The following is a 14,537-nucleotide window of genomic DNA, read 5'->3' on the forward strand; positions in this document are numbered from 1 at the left end:
TCAGACGCGTGTGTCAGTTGTGTATCAGTATAGGATCTACAGCCTCTGACCATTTCCATATCTTTGTGAGCTTGGACCTCTCAATACCCACTCCAAATGTGAAGATTACTCGCTGTAGGAACATGCGATCCCTGGATATGGATACTTTTAAAGACAATTTGCTAAACATCTGAAGAAATCAAGACTTGATTAGGAGGATAAAAAAAACTACAGGCCTGTTTCAAACTTAGCATTTATATCCAAACTCGTTGAACGTGCAGTCTCCAGTCGTCTCATGGGCCACCTTTCCTGACATAACCTCTATGAGGTGTTCCTATCAGCCTGCAGAGCACACCACAGCACAGAGACGGCTCTGCTGAAGATCCTGAATGACCTACGATGTGGTATTGACACAGGACAAGTGGCCCTGCTCACATTACTTGGCCAAAGCAGTGCCTTTGACACGATTGATCACCAGAGACTCCTCAAAAGACTTGATACAGAACTTGGATTCAGCTTTATCCTGGCTGGCATCTTATCTACAGGACAGGACTCAAACCGTTGTTGTTGGTGAGTCTGTGTCAACCGCATCTAGGCTTGAGTGCAGAGTCCCTCAAGGATCCGTGCTTGGTCCGATCCTCTCCACCCTCTACTCTGTTCCACTTGGCTCTGTTTTAGCAAACGTTAATCTTGACCACTTCTACGCAGATGTCACGCAGCTGTGGAAGCTTTTTCAACCAAACACAGAGTCAGTTAGAGCGTCTCTCTATCAGACATCAGACAGTTGCCAGAAGATATTCATGGATGTCATCAAATGCCTTGAAATTAAATGAAGAGAAAACAAAGTTCATTCTTCTGGGACAGGTTGGAAAACGCAAGCAGTGTGATGTTACTAGTGTGTGTGTCTGTGGAGCAATCATTCCTCTTTCTTCCACTGTCATCGATCAAGGTCTAAGTATGACAGAACACGTCAAGTATGTTACTAAAACTTGCTACTCCCATCTCCATAATATCAAAGGCCAGACCGTTCTTACCAAAGATGCCTCATAAACTCTCTGCCTCAGCCTAGTCACATCTCGTATGGACTACTGTAACAGCCTTTTGGCCGGATCTCCACCTTGTGTCACTGACAACTCCCATGCATATAGAATATTCACCTTCATTGGCTGCCCGTGAAAAACAGAATCTCCTTCAAACTATTCTGTCTCGCATACCAGTGCATGACTAACACGACTCCAGTCTACCTCTCCGATCCTCTTCAGGCTTATGCACCATCTAGATCTCTCAGATCAGGGAATAAACACCTACTTGTTATCACCCAAAGTCAAACAAGCTCTCCTGTCCTGCTGATAAAAAAAGATTTCTCCCCACATTTATTTGTATATATTTCTTTTCAAAGATTATAACCATTTTAGAATGATCCGATCCGATGACTTGAAAATTATTTCAAGGGATTTAATTGAGAGAGTGTGAAGCCGAAAATAGTGTTTTCTCCCCATCCTTTCATTATATTCTTATCTATTTTCATAGAAATCTGCTTTTAGAAGAAAAACTTCAAGCGTAATAATAAGAAATTGATAAATCATAATTTGATATTGACCAACTACATTTTGAAATAAGGATTGCTCCCTTACTTACTCTCACCAAACAAAATAAACATCTCTTTTTTGTTTCCTACATAACTGTTCTTTAATAACTTGATTTACATTGAGTTGATGAAATGAAGCAATCATATACTTACAAAATGCACAAAACCTACATCTGCTTAAATTCGTCTGCTAGCTGCCATTTTGAGAGAGGGAGTGTTCATTATAAAAAAAATTAAATTTAAAAAAAATATATTTTGGGGTTTTCTTTTAATAAAATATTTCAGGAAATAGAGAAACACACTTGGATAACGTTAATAGCCTCAACTTTAAATATTCAACTCTCCCATTATGACCTTCTGACCTTTTAGCAACCTTTTCCGCAAACATTTTGTACAGTGCTCAAAAGTACTATTTGCACCATATTTCAACTTGGAACCAAACTTTTTATTTAACTTGCTTTCATCACAAACCTTCCACGGGACTTGAATACTGTACCCACCAGACTATGAGGGGAGGTGGTGTAGCCTGGAGGGTAAAGCGTTCGCTCGTCACGCCCGGGCTCGATTCCCTACATGGGTACAATGTGTGAAACCCATTTCTGGTGTCCCCCCGTCGTGATATTGCTGGAATATTGCTAAAAGCGGCGTAAAACCCAACTCTCACTCACTCACTTTCTTTGTGATTTGATTTGATTTTTTCGGTAAACATGTGTCGGCAGAGAAGCTCAAACCTGCATCGTATGATTCAAGGACACGTAATAGTGAAAACAATAGTACGATGTGAAAAGAACTAATAAATATTTTAAAATAGTTGTCTCATGGTAAAACGCTTTGCTATAATATGTTGTTGTGTGGTTGTGTAATTCAGTGTTGTAAAACAGTGTTGCAATAGTATTACATTGTTTCTGATAAGATTCAGTAGGGCAGTTAAAATTCAGTGGAGGGATACGGTGTGACATGCTTTAGACTCTGGAAGATTCTAGAACAGCATAGACCTATCCAGTATGAAATGGAAAGTTACTAAAATTCTGTTGGGGTCAAGCGCATGTCTCAATATGTCAAGATCACGGACTGTGTGAAGGTCATATTGCATTGATTTCTTTGCTGGTGTCATACTAAATTCTTTTGCATAGAAATCTGGGTTATCTTAATTCAGTTTTTAAATCGGCACATAACAAAGGTGTCTGCTGTGTACCGGTGTATTCCCAGAGTGGTCCCCTGTCTATTACGTAACAACCAAATTCAGGGGCCACTCCGGGACAACTCGTTAGGAAGGTACCGGTGTATTCCCAGAGTGGTCCCCCTGTCTATTACGTAACAACCAAATTCAGGGGCCACTCCGGGACAACTCGTTAGGAAGGTACCGGTGTATTCCCAGAGTGGTCCCCCTGTCTATTACGTAACAACCACATTCAGGGGTCCACTCCGGGACAACTCGTTAGGAAGGTGTGAACGTGGGGGCCAATGTGGGACAACTTATTAGTTGTCAAAACAAAGAGTTAATCTGCTACTGTGAGTAGAAGGTGACTGCTGAGGCTGTTAGCATGTCATCATAACTTCTATGAGAAAAGAGCCAGAGAGGAATTCATCAGCATCCCACAGAACAAGAAAGAAAGGAACTACTGACAGGTTCAGCAAACGCAACACCACTAGAAGTTGGTACAAATCTTAAGCTCTTTCACAGTGTGAAGTCGAGTTTGTACAGACAACGTGCCAAGAAAGTTCCACAGACACCGCAACCAGGAACAGATATACAGCTAGATGGTGAATGGACAGAGACTATTTCTGGTGATGACTTTCTGCTCATAGACGATCTTCAAGAAAGTAGTAGAATTCTTGTATTTGCTACTGTTGATAACCTGCAAAGGCTGTGCAAGAACGATACCGTTTCCATGGATTGGATTAGGAGAGGCCAGTGCGCGAACACTTAAGTGTTCAGGGGCTACTCTGGGAAGGGTCCTTAACAAGGCCTGAAAACTCAGGGGCCACTGTAGGAAGGGCCACTCCGGGCATAAATCTGTGTACCATCGTTTTTCCTATTGCTATGTTCATGGTATAGCAATTATAGCAACCTTTGAAATCTAAACAAAATGAGATAAACATGTACATAAAGCGGAAATACGTAAACATACACTAGGGCTTCTTTGAGTGTTAGAAGTTAGGAAGCTGGGAAGTACAAAATTGACAAACTTTATGGATAACAACTTCTTTATTACGACAGTGCGACGTTTCGATACAGATTCTTGTACCGTTGCCTAGCAGGAATGTAACATACACTGGTGGCAAAGTATATATACTGAGTGTAACTACCCAGCCCAAATAGTCCACAAAACCATTGCTGTTACCCTGTCACCTCCCGCCGATAGACCCAAGCCTGATTCAGCCCCCATCAAGATCTCTATTCCCTACTTTGGTCAACCATCACACCAAATCAGCCGACTCCTACAACAACAAGCAGGCATCGATACCACCTTCTCGTCATCCTCCAGCCTCAACAACCTGCTCCATGCTAACTGAAGAAAACACCCAACTCTCGACAACAAAAACCCGAAATGTGTGATTTACAAAATAAACTGTGATTGTGGACAGAGTTACATAGGCGAAACCTCCCGGCCTATCAACACCCGGGTGAAAGAACACCAGACCTCCGTCACCAAGTCCGACAGCAAATCAGCCATCTCTGATCACATCCATTCGAACCCTGATCACCACATAAACTGGACTGACATCACCATTCTGGCCAACAACCAAAAAGGACTTCACCAAACGAAAACTCACCGAAGCCATTCATATCAAACGCCATAAGCCTACCGTCAATCGAGATCAAGGATATTACATTCCATCTGCTTATGATGCACTCCTCCACCAAACCCAATCAGCTGTATAAACATCTCCTCCTTGTTTAAACTACCCCCATTTTCATTTGTACATCTCTGGCTTCCATGCCTTCCCCCATTGTCTACCCACTGGCTTCATCACTTCTAAGCCCACCCTGTTGTGTTAATTACCTTCCTATCTTGTTTTCCTTTGCTACACTCAGTATATATACTTTGCCACCAGTGCATGTTACATTCCTGTTGACAACGGTACAAAATCGGTATCGAAACGTCGCACTCTCATAAAAAAAGAAGTTGTTATCCATAAAGTTTGTCAATTTTATACACTAGGGCTGTTGCTGTGTGTATTTCTGCATGAAAATATCATGTCTCTTAATACCGGAGGCATTCTTATTGTTATTTAAGTAACCTTTACCAACCATTGAGCAGTTTACTTTTATCAGGGCGCATGTTAAAAGCAGGCTTCGGAACCATGCTTTTCTTTTAAACAGCTTTACTCTTTAAACGGAACATGTATTGTTTACGTTTGACAAACAATGCAGCGTTCGGGTTGAGATCTATTTGTCTCTGAATTATGAAAACAACATGTGTTTGTTGTGAGGTTGTTCCCAGTATTTGGACAGCATCGCATAAACGCAACCATCATCAACAATAGCGTGCACCTGCACGTGGACACATCAACTGTGACGTGTGATTGTTTCTCAATTGTATTCAGTCTCGTCTTTGTGTTCGTCAAGTAAACGTCTCTTATTTGTACATCTGTGTTGCGTGTTATGTGGACCTGAAGACCTTGCATTGTAATAAAAACAAACATTGTTATAGCAGGATATATATGTGTGATGAAACAACGGGCAACATGCATATACGCCCATATAAATAATATAATGTTCTTCAGTTGACATTGGTGTAGTTAATGCCTGTGGCTTATCGACCCTATCGTGTTGTCGTAATGATTACTTCTGATAAATCATGCAATACAGTAGAGAACCAGTGCAACATCAAAACAAAAAATGTTTTGGGGTTTTGCACTGATCTGAATACAGGGACAGATACAAGGTATAAATTTCAACTGGTGATGCGGGCACAAGAATCTGCATAGGGATCTCTTCGTGACTGCCACCTGTCAGTTTCTAGATGAATCAAGTGAGATATAGACAGGGAGAGCGAATACAGGATGCTAGTGTATCCGAACATGACCTCTATATAGCTGGGAAGGGGGCCCAGTCATTACTGTGGGTGGGATCAGTAACGATGGAAGAACACATCTCTATGTTGATATTTCAACAGATGGACACAATTATACGTATTACTTGTGTAATCCTCATATGTTAATCTATGTCGCCTTCTCGAAACTGAAAGACAGCGTCATTTATGACGAGGTGGATAAGGAGCACTATTTGGGTGATTCTCGGATTCGAACCCACTATCACGTGATCTGCAGACTCAGGTACGCATCTCCACAGACGTTGGAGGATCTGGGCATTGGGCAGTTCTAACGAAGTGGCTGAAATGCAATGGATTTTGTTGAAGGTCTGCCGATCCCAACACTAACATCTCAATAGGCATTATTAGAAGCACGACACTACTGTTAAAAGCGAAGAAATGCAATACAATAGCTAGTGCCTAACATAAATGTAAAATGTAATCCTAAACCGGAAGTTAAAAGTTTCAATAGTAGATTAAAACATTATCAACTCTCTGGACGTACAAACCGAATCATGAGTTTCATTAACCTATACAGACAATGACCTACTTTTCAGCCGATCCGAATTTTCTCGTATGGAAGTGAAAAGAGACACCACAAACTATGGTTACACTGAATTTCAATTCCTTGTTTCATAAGAAATTGTATTTACACGTTAATTTTAATTATAAACTTTAATAACATAGTATTTCTATATTTTATGGGGAGGTGTAGGCAGCATGACCTTAACTAAGACGTCAGACTGCCCCTGTTTCATGAGGTCGTAAAATGAGTCACAAGTCATCTGGCTCCGTGGTTACACCTGATATGTATGTTTTGCGCTTATTCAATGTAGTTCTGTAACGCACAATGTGATTGATATAATATCAAGTTCGTACCAGACCGCCAGACAGAGCCTCGTTTTGAGATTTCCACGATTTCCAGATTTCCGTTTGTCAGAGCACGTTGTACGATAGAGCACGCTGCACGACGTGTTTGCAAGGATTAGAAGGAGCATAGTGTTGCAATATACAAGTGCTTAGATGTATCAAGTAATACTGATTAATATTTATGCATCCAGTTGAAAGAATTGGTCTCAAAATCCTGGACTGGTTATTGTAATAAGTTGCGCAGTAGGACGGAACCCAGTCAACAGGAAACGAGACTGTTGTGTAATCAATGTTTTGACTTGTGGGTTTTCATCTTGGCTGGCTGGCTGGCTGAGCATGAACACACAAACGTTTTGGCAACATCATGCCAAGGTTGTACATTGGTAACGTTAGTAGATACAACGTTAGTAGATTCTTTCTTCGCTATACATCTACTATACAGCTTCAGGAAACAACACGACCAAAACATGCAAATTGACGAAGTGAATTTCTGCTTTGTTTCTTCTGTACTGATCACAACTGCTAGAACTATTCAATTAAATTCTTAACGTTAAATAGATTGTTAAGACGACGTAAAGTAGGTTGGCATTAATTAACTTTAACCTTGTAACGACGTAAAAACTGACGCATCACAACGTCAGGCCACAACGTTGTGACAACGTAAATGGGAGTCCACAGAATAACGTTGGGCCAACGTCTAATTTCTAGCTGGGCGGTGGCCGTCACCTTTAGTCTATGTAGCTTCTGTTTGGTCTGAAATTTGCTCGATTCATTAGTCTACATACCTAGAAGTAAACTTAACTTCTTAATACACTGAATTAGAGTTCACCTTGCATCTAAATAAGTAAGATTACCATATATATTGCAGTGTCTTACTGTTCACTTTACATGGCATTACCTCAGAGGCGACGAACAGATTACACAGACAAATGTGAACACTGTCCCCAAAATATAACTGAAAGGGATAAACTATTGAATGGAGCATAGATAATCTCATGTGTACATTCATAATGCTGACAGGTGATACCATGACCAATAGGAATTTATTACCTTCAAAAACCTTATAAGCAGTAATATAGTTGCGGGATGGTGTGCGGCTATCTACCCGAGAACTACTTTCACATGCTACTTCCATTGTGGGAGTCAGATGAACACATGTCACGTCAATTTGGTTTAGTCTATTAAATGAAAGTTACTGAAATGTATGGGGAAAAGGTCTTTTGTAACCTTTTTAAAAATCTGGCATCGAAAAGTACACAGTCGGAATTGTATTTGTCAAACACTGATCTGATAATTTTACGAAGTTATTTACAGTCCATGACGACATGAATGATTATCCTTTCTCTGGAGTTGAAGATAACATGTGCTGATACTGAATTATCACGAGACTCCGAGCACGAGTGACAAAATATGGGAAACCATTTCTCACTTTGGTAAATCGGCTGCATATGGCACGAATTTTACATACACCATTGTACCATATTTAGAGTTGATTATTTATTTTATTCATCATACTCTCCTGAAGACTGGGCTTTTTTACCGTCCCCAAAACAAGGTTCATGAACGATACAAATAACTGTAGAGGCATAGTGATGTCAAGAGTGAGTGAGTTTAGTTTTACGCCGCACTCAGCAATATTCCAGCTATATGGCGGCGGTCTGTAAATAATCGAGTCTGGACCAGACAATCCAGTGGTCAACATCATGAGCATCGATCTGCGCATTTGGGAACCGATGACATGTGTCAACCAAGTCAGCGAGCCTGACCACCGATCCCGTTAGTCGCCTCCTACGACAAGCATGGGTTACTGAAGGTTCATTCTAACCCGGACCTTCACGGGTTAGTGATATCAAGAATCTCTAGCAGAGAAGTACTCGTTTGTGAATGATATACATGAACAGGTGCTAGTGATATCAAGATTCTCTAGCAGAGAAGTACTCGTTTGTTAATGATATACATGAACAGGTGCTAGAGATATCAAGAATCTCTAGCAGAAGTACTCGTTTGTTAATGATATACATGAACAGGTGCTAGTGATATCAAGAATCTCTAGCAGAGAAGTACTCGTTTGTTAATGATATACATGAACAGGTGCTAGTGATATCAAGAATCTCTAGCAGAAGTACTCGTTTGTTAATGATATACATGAACAGGTGCTAGTGATATCAAGAATCTCTAGCAGAGAAGTACTCGTTTGTTAATGATATACATGAACAGGTGCTAGTGATATCAAGAATCTCTAGCAGAGAAGTACTCGTTTGTTAATGATATACATGAACAGGTGCTAGAGATATCAAGAATCTCTAGCAGAAGTACTCGTTTGTTAATGGAATACATGAACAGGTGCTAGAGATATCAAGAATCTCTAGCAGAGAAGTACTCGTTTGTTAATGAAATACATGAACAGGTGCTAGAGATATCAAGAATCTCTAGCAGAGAAGTACTCGTTTGTTAATGATATACATGTTAATTCACCTCCATGATAACCAACACTGTAATTATTCACATACGCTCTTTATCTGTCATGTCACCTTGTATACACGCTCACTCGCTTATACCCGGGAATTACCCATAAGCCCCATAGCTACGCTGTAACATGCGCCGAGCAGAGTTCATAGCAGACGACATCAACATTCATTATAATGTCCTTTTTTTGTGTGTTGTGAAAATATTAAAACTATCACAAATTGAATTTACGTTTAAAGCTTGAAGCTCTTTTTTTGATTTTTAAAATGAGTTAAAAGTCAATCCCACAGTGAACATATACATCAGAGTTGAAGCACACCAGTTTGTAGCACATTCAAGAGTTGGAGACCAGACGCTCCTCTCTTCGTCATGCTGTTAGCTAACTGTTCATGTCCAGGAACCCACTTCACAACGCTGACTTCTCTGGTCTGAAGAGACTGTTGAACAGCAGCTATATCCAGCCTCAGACGCCTGTCATCGACAAGCTTAGTGGAGTGGATGGCCTCCACTACACTCTTGTTATCTACATATGCACACACAGGTATCACATCACTAATGCCAGACACCTCTTCCAGCATTTTTCGCATATACACCGCTTCCTCTAAACCCTCCTGAAGACTGAGAGTTTCAGCTGCAATCGTGGATCTCACTACTCTCTTGATCTTCCCAGCGTGCCAAGCTAAGGGACAACAGCAATTGTTTTCACCAAGAAGAAACACAATGTAGGCACCTACACTACCTACTCCATCACACACATTAGCATGTGCTGCATCAGTGAACACAACTATCTTCCAGCTGGAAGCATTGCCGATATTCCGGAACACAAGCTTTGCTTCATTTTCTTTCAGCTTTCTGATCACCTTGATTGCTCTCAACAAGTCTTCTACTGTACCCTTCTTGAACTTGGTGCTGAGATCAATCATTTCAAAAGCAATGTCAGGACGACAACCTTGAACAACCCAGTTGATTCTGCCAACCATCTGTCTCAATACCGTATGTTCTTTCACAGTTAGATTTTCAGCTTTTTGTGATTTTCTTTGAGGTGACACATTGTCGAACTCTAAATCTTGCACATATTCATTCTGATCTAGCACAATAGCACCAGGATTCTGTGTGATCTGAAAACCAACATATTTGAATTGTCCACTCTCCCTCTTCCCAGCTTTGAAATACTGAACTAACTGCGCTATGATGTTGTCAAAATGAGGTTGTCCACAGTGTAAGAAATCGTCAACATGACAAGCAATCATTCCTATGTGACATCCACCATATTTCATGTAAAACAATGCTGGGTCATACACTGACTGAATACATCCCAGCTGCAGTAGGCGATCTCTCACACTCTGGTAAAACTGTCTTGCAGCATCATTCAGTCCATACAGACAGTGCTTTAGCTTCCACAGTTTGTCGTCAGCTACACTAGCGTCCTTTGGGGGGGATAATATACACATCTCTGTCTAAAGCTTTTCCTTGAAGAAATGCAGACTTAATGTCTGTGGTCTTGATGTCCCAGTTTTGCCATACTGCAAGAGTTAAAAAACATTCGTAATGCACTCTTACTGACAGTTGGCGAGTCTCTATCAAAGACACCATCTTCCTCAAATCCCCTAGCCACTAGCCTTGCTTTAACTTTATCACCCTTCTGACATATTACCCATCGAGTGGAAATACAAGGCTGTCCACAATTTTGAACTTCTTCACATGTATCAAACTCTCGTAAACGTCCAAGCTCTTCACATTTCGCCTTCACACAATCAATATCACCATGTCTTGATCTTGGAATAGTCACCACGTTAACATCATGGACTATCACTTTCATCCAGTCATGCACTTTGTCAAGGTTCACACTTGTCACAGTTTCTCCATCACCTGCACATATGTTGAACACATTCTTATTTCGCCCAGACACTTTGCCTCCTCTACTCACAACCGTAGCTACCACCCAATCATCTTCTGATGTGTCTTTGAACTGTATCTTGTCATCCTTCTTCAAACTGATTTTACTTCCCTTGGCTTCATCCATGTTTGTTGTTTCATCCGTCATGTTATCCACTGCCTGTGCCTTAGTCTCATCATCTTGAGAGTTTTCATTCGACATGTGTCCTGCAATCATTTCTGAAAGCTGCATGTCCAGTCTGTCCCCTTCAAATCCATGACCTCTTACACTGTTGCGCTGCAGCTGGTTCTCTCTCTCTTCAGTGTTCCCATCACACTTAAATTCCAGTCCTGATTTTATCAGTCTATTTGGTGACACTCTAACAAACACCCCGCCGTGTCGAACAAACACAACTTTTCCATCTTGGAACACAACCTTGCCTGGACCTAACCACTTTTCACTGCCATCACGTTTGTAATACACCAAATCACCATGATGGTATATTTCCTCCGAGGCTCTAATTTTGCAACGCAGAGCTCTTCGGATCCTTTCATTTGCTTCTGAGGCGATAAATGCTTTCCTCGCTGCATGCAAAGCGTTCAGATGTTCAGCAAATGACTCACTTCTTGTCACACCGTCAAGTGCTGGGACCGTTTCACTCATGATGTTTGGCAAGTTTGGATTCTTCCCAAACACTAACTGGTAGCTACTGAAACCATGCCACATTTGCAAAGCATTGCGAGCCATATTCGCCCAACACAGGAGTATATCAAGAGGTGTTCCTGGGCACTGTTCCTCCATTCTAGCAAGCATCATATCAGTCACTGAGTGGATTCTCTCACATAGTCCGTTCTGAAATGGGCTTTCCGCAGCAGTTGTGTGAACTCGGATGTTCAGTATACTAGCCACCTCTCTTATCTCCTCGGCATTGAACTCCCCTCCATTGTCTGTCAGGATACTCTGCATCACTCCGAATCCAGCTCCTACCCAGTGCGTCATAATCTTGTCAATCACTTCACTTGGTGTTTTCCGAGTAATGAAGGCAGACACAGTTAATCTAGACCACATGTCCACTAAATGCAAAATCCATCCATTTCTCCACTTCTTTAAGTCCATAGCAACTGTCTCGTTGAATTGCGATGCCATTGGTAGTGCAACAGCAGGTCTGGCTGGTGTTCTTGTGTAAATCTTACATAACTGACACCGCTCATAAATTGCATGGACAGTGTCCCGGAACTCTTCTCTCCAGACCCCAGCATCCTTAAGAAGGGCCACAAGCTTTCTCTCTGGAGGATGAGCAAACTGTCTGTGTAACTTCAAGAGAGTCTTGTACCGTTCATCTTTGTCGAGTTTGTGAAGCAGCACAGCATGAACTTCTTCAATTGGTATTTGCTCATTCTTGTCAATTGGAATGCAGTAGTGACCCGATGATGTATAGTTCAAATTCACTTTCTGTCCAAGAATTTCTGCTGTATCATTCCCAAGATCCAACTTGATTCGTGCCTCCTTCATAGCATGTATTGATAGTAGTAATGGTATATCAGAATCCACAACATCTGTTCTAATACTGATGGCTTTTCCAGCCATCACAGCAGGTATTTCATAATATCCCAGTGACTTCAGCATCTCACCACCTCCAAACTTGAACACTTTTACACCATCGCAAACTGTCACTTTTTCTTTGTCAACTTGATCCAGAGACTCTATGTATCCACTAAGCCATGTTCTGCCGCACACTGTACTCGAACATGCACTGTCCAAAACTGCACATGATCTAGCATCATTGCCTAACTGAGCCAAACCTGCCTTGATACTTCCAGTGAACAGCACCACTTGTTTTTCTGTCTGTACTGGTTCACCTTCAGTATAGTTGACTCTTGATGACATGTTTTCATAGCTGTGAGGACAATGTGCAATTAGATGTCGGAATGAACCACATGCAAGACAAGTTAAAGTTCTACCATTTGCACCAATAGGGTTCATAGCTCGATCTGACTGTCCACGACCTCTCCAAGTACTTCCTCTTCCTCTGCCATTACCAAATCCTCTTGGTCTGAAATATCTGCCACGAGATCTGCCAGACTGACTAAAATATGTTACTTCTTCTTGAGCCACGAAGGCTGGTTCCACCTTAATATTCGCAAATGCTGCTGAGCTTGAACCACCACCTGCCTGCTGACCGAGGAATTTCTTCAGTGAAACCTTAGCTTGATCATACAAATCTTCCTTTTTAGTATAGTCCATGCCTGTCATAACCAACATTTTCTCTTCTTTGTTTATCTTTGCACGTTTGAGTAACTTGAAAGCAAGAATCTCTTGTGGAAGACTCATTCCCTTTCTCAAAATCTTGTTGTATCTTTGATCAAATTTTGAAATAAATTCATTAATTGACTGTCCAGATTCACGTTCATAGTCCTCAAAATCTTCAAATTTATCCAAACTATCTGCCAGGTCATCTTTCCCCAAATTTTTATCCAAAAACGTCAACAAGGTATTGAAACCATCTTCTTTCTTCAAATCAGCAAGATTGATGTTATCAAACACTTTCTCACGTATACCAATCTCGTTTTCAGGCAAAGACAGAGCTAAGACGATACCTTGTTTCTCTTTCTTTAAGTCAGTAACTTCCCGCCATGCCAGCAGTTCCTGCTTGTAACGCTCGTAACTCTTAGTAAGGTTGAAATCCGGAGGGTTGATTCTCACAGCCATGGTACGAAATGTTCCACTTCTGTACAGTGAATATACTTTGTCCCGCTACCGAGTCCAGTTTTCGATCATGTAAACAATGGAATAACTTCGTTCAACTACAGAGTTAATTGTTCAGATTGATAATTGTCGTTTTCACTGAAGATGTCACTATGCAACTGAATTCCATTCATCACATTATTTACTGGCAGAATACAACCGAACGCACATTTCACTTGTCCAACTTGTCCATACTTCGTCAAGGTTCAATCAGTAACTTCAAACTTCATACGGTGTAACTCACAAGATATACAGTCAATACGCTTGCCACAATGATTAGAATATGCAAACCACGCTCTGCTACCACTGTTAATTCACCTCCATGATAACCAACACTGTAATTATTCACATACGCTCTTTATCTGTCATGTCACCTTGTATACACGCTCACTCGCTTATACCCGGGAATTACCCATAAGCCCCATAGCTACGATGTAACATGCGCCGAGCAGAGTTCATAGCAGACGACATCAACAATTTCTAGCAGAAGTACTCGTTTGTTAATGATATACATGAACAGGTGCTAGTGATATCAAGAATCTCTAGCAGAAGTACTCGTTTGTTAATGATATACATGAACAGGTGCTAGTGATATCAAGAATCTCTAGCAGAGAAGTACTCGTTTGTTAATGATGTACATGAACAGGTGCTAGTGATATCAAGAATCTCTAGCAGAGAAGTACTCGTTTGTTAATGATATACATGAACAGGTGCTAGAGATATCAAGAATCTCTAGCAGAAGTACTCGTTTGTTAAGGATATACATGAACAGGTGCTAGTGATATCAAGAATCTCTAGCAGAAGTACTCGTTTGTTAAGGATATACATGAACAGGTGCTAGTGATATCAAGAATCTCTAGCAGAGAAGTACTCGTTTGTTAATGATATACATGAACAGGTGCTAGTGATATCAAGAATCTCTAGCAGAGAAGTACTCGTTTGTTAATGATATACATGAACAGGTGCTAGTGAT

The sequence above is a fragment of the Haliotis rubra genome, unplaced genomic scaffold, assembly GCF_003918875.1.
Source record: "Haliotis rubra isolate DU_JTF1 unplaced genomic scaffold, ASM391887v1 Scf257, whole genome shotgun sequence".
Classification (NCBI taxonomy): Eukaryota; Metazoa; Mollusca; class Gastropoda; order Lepetellida; family Haliotidae; genus Haliotis; species Haliotis rubra.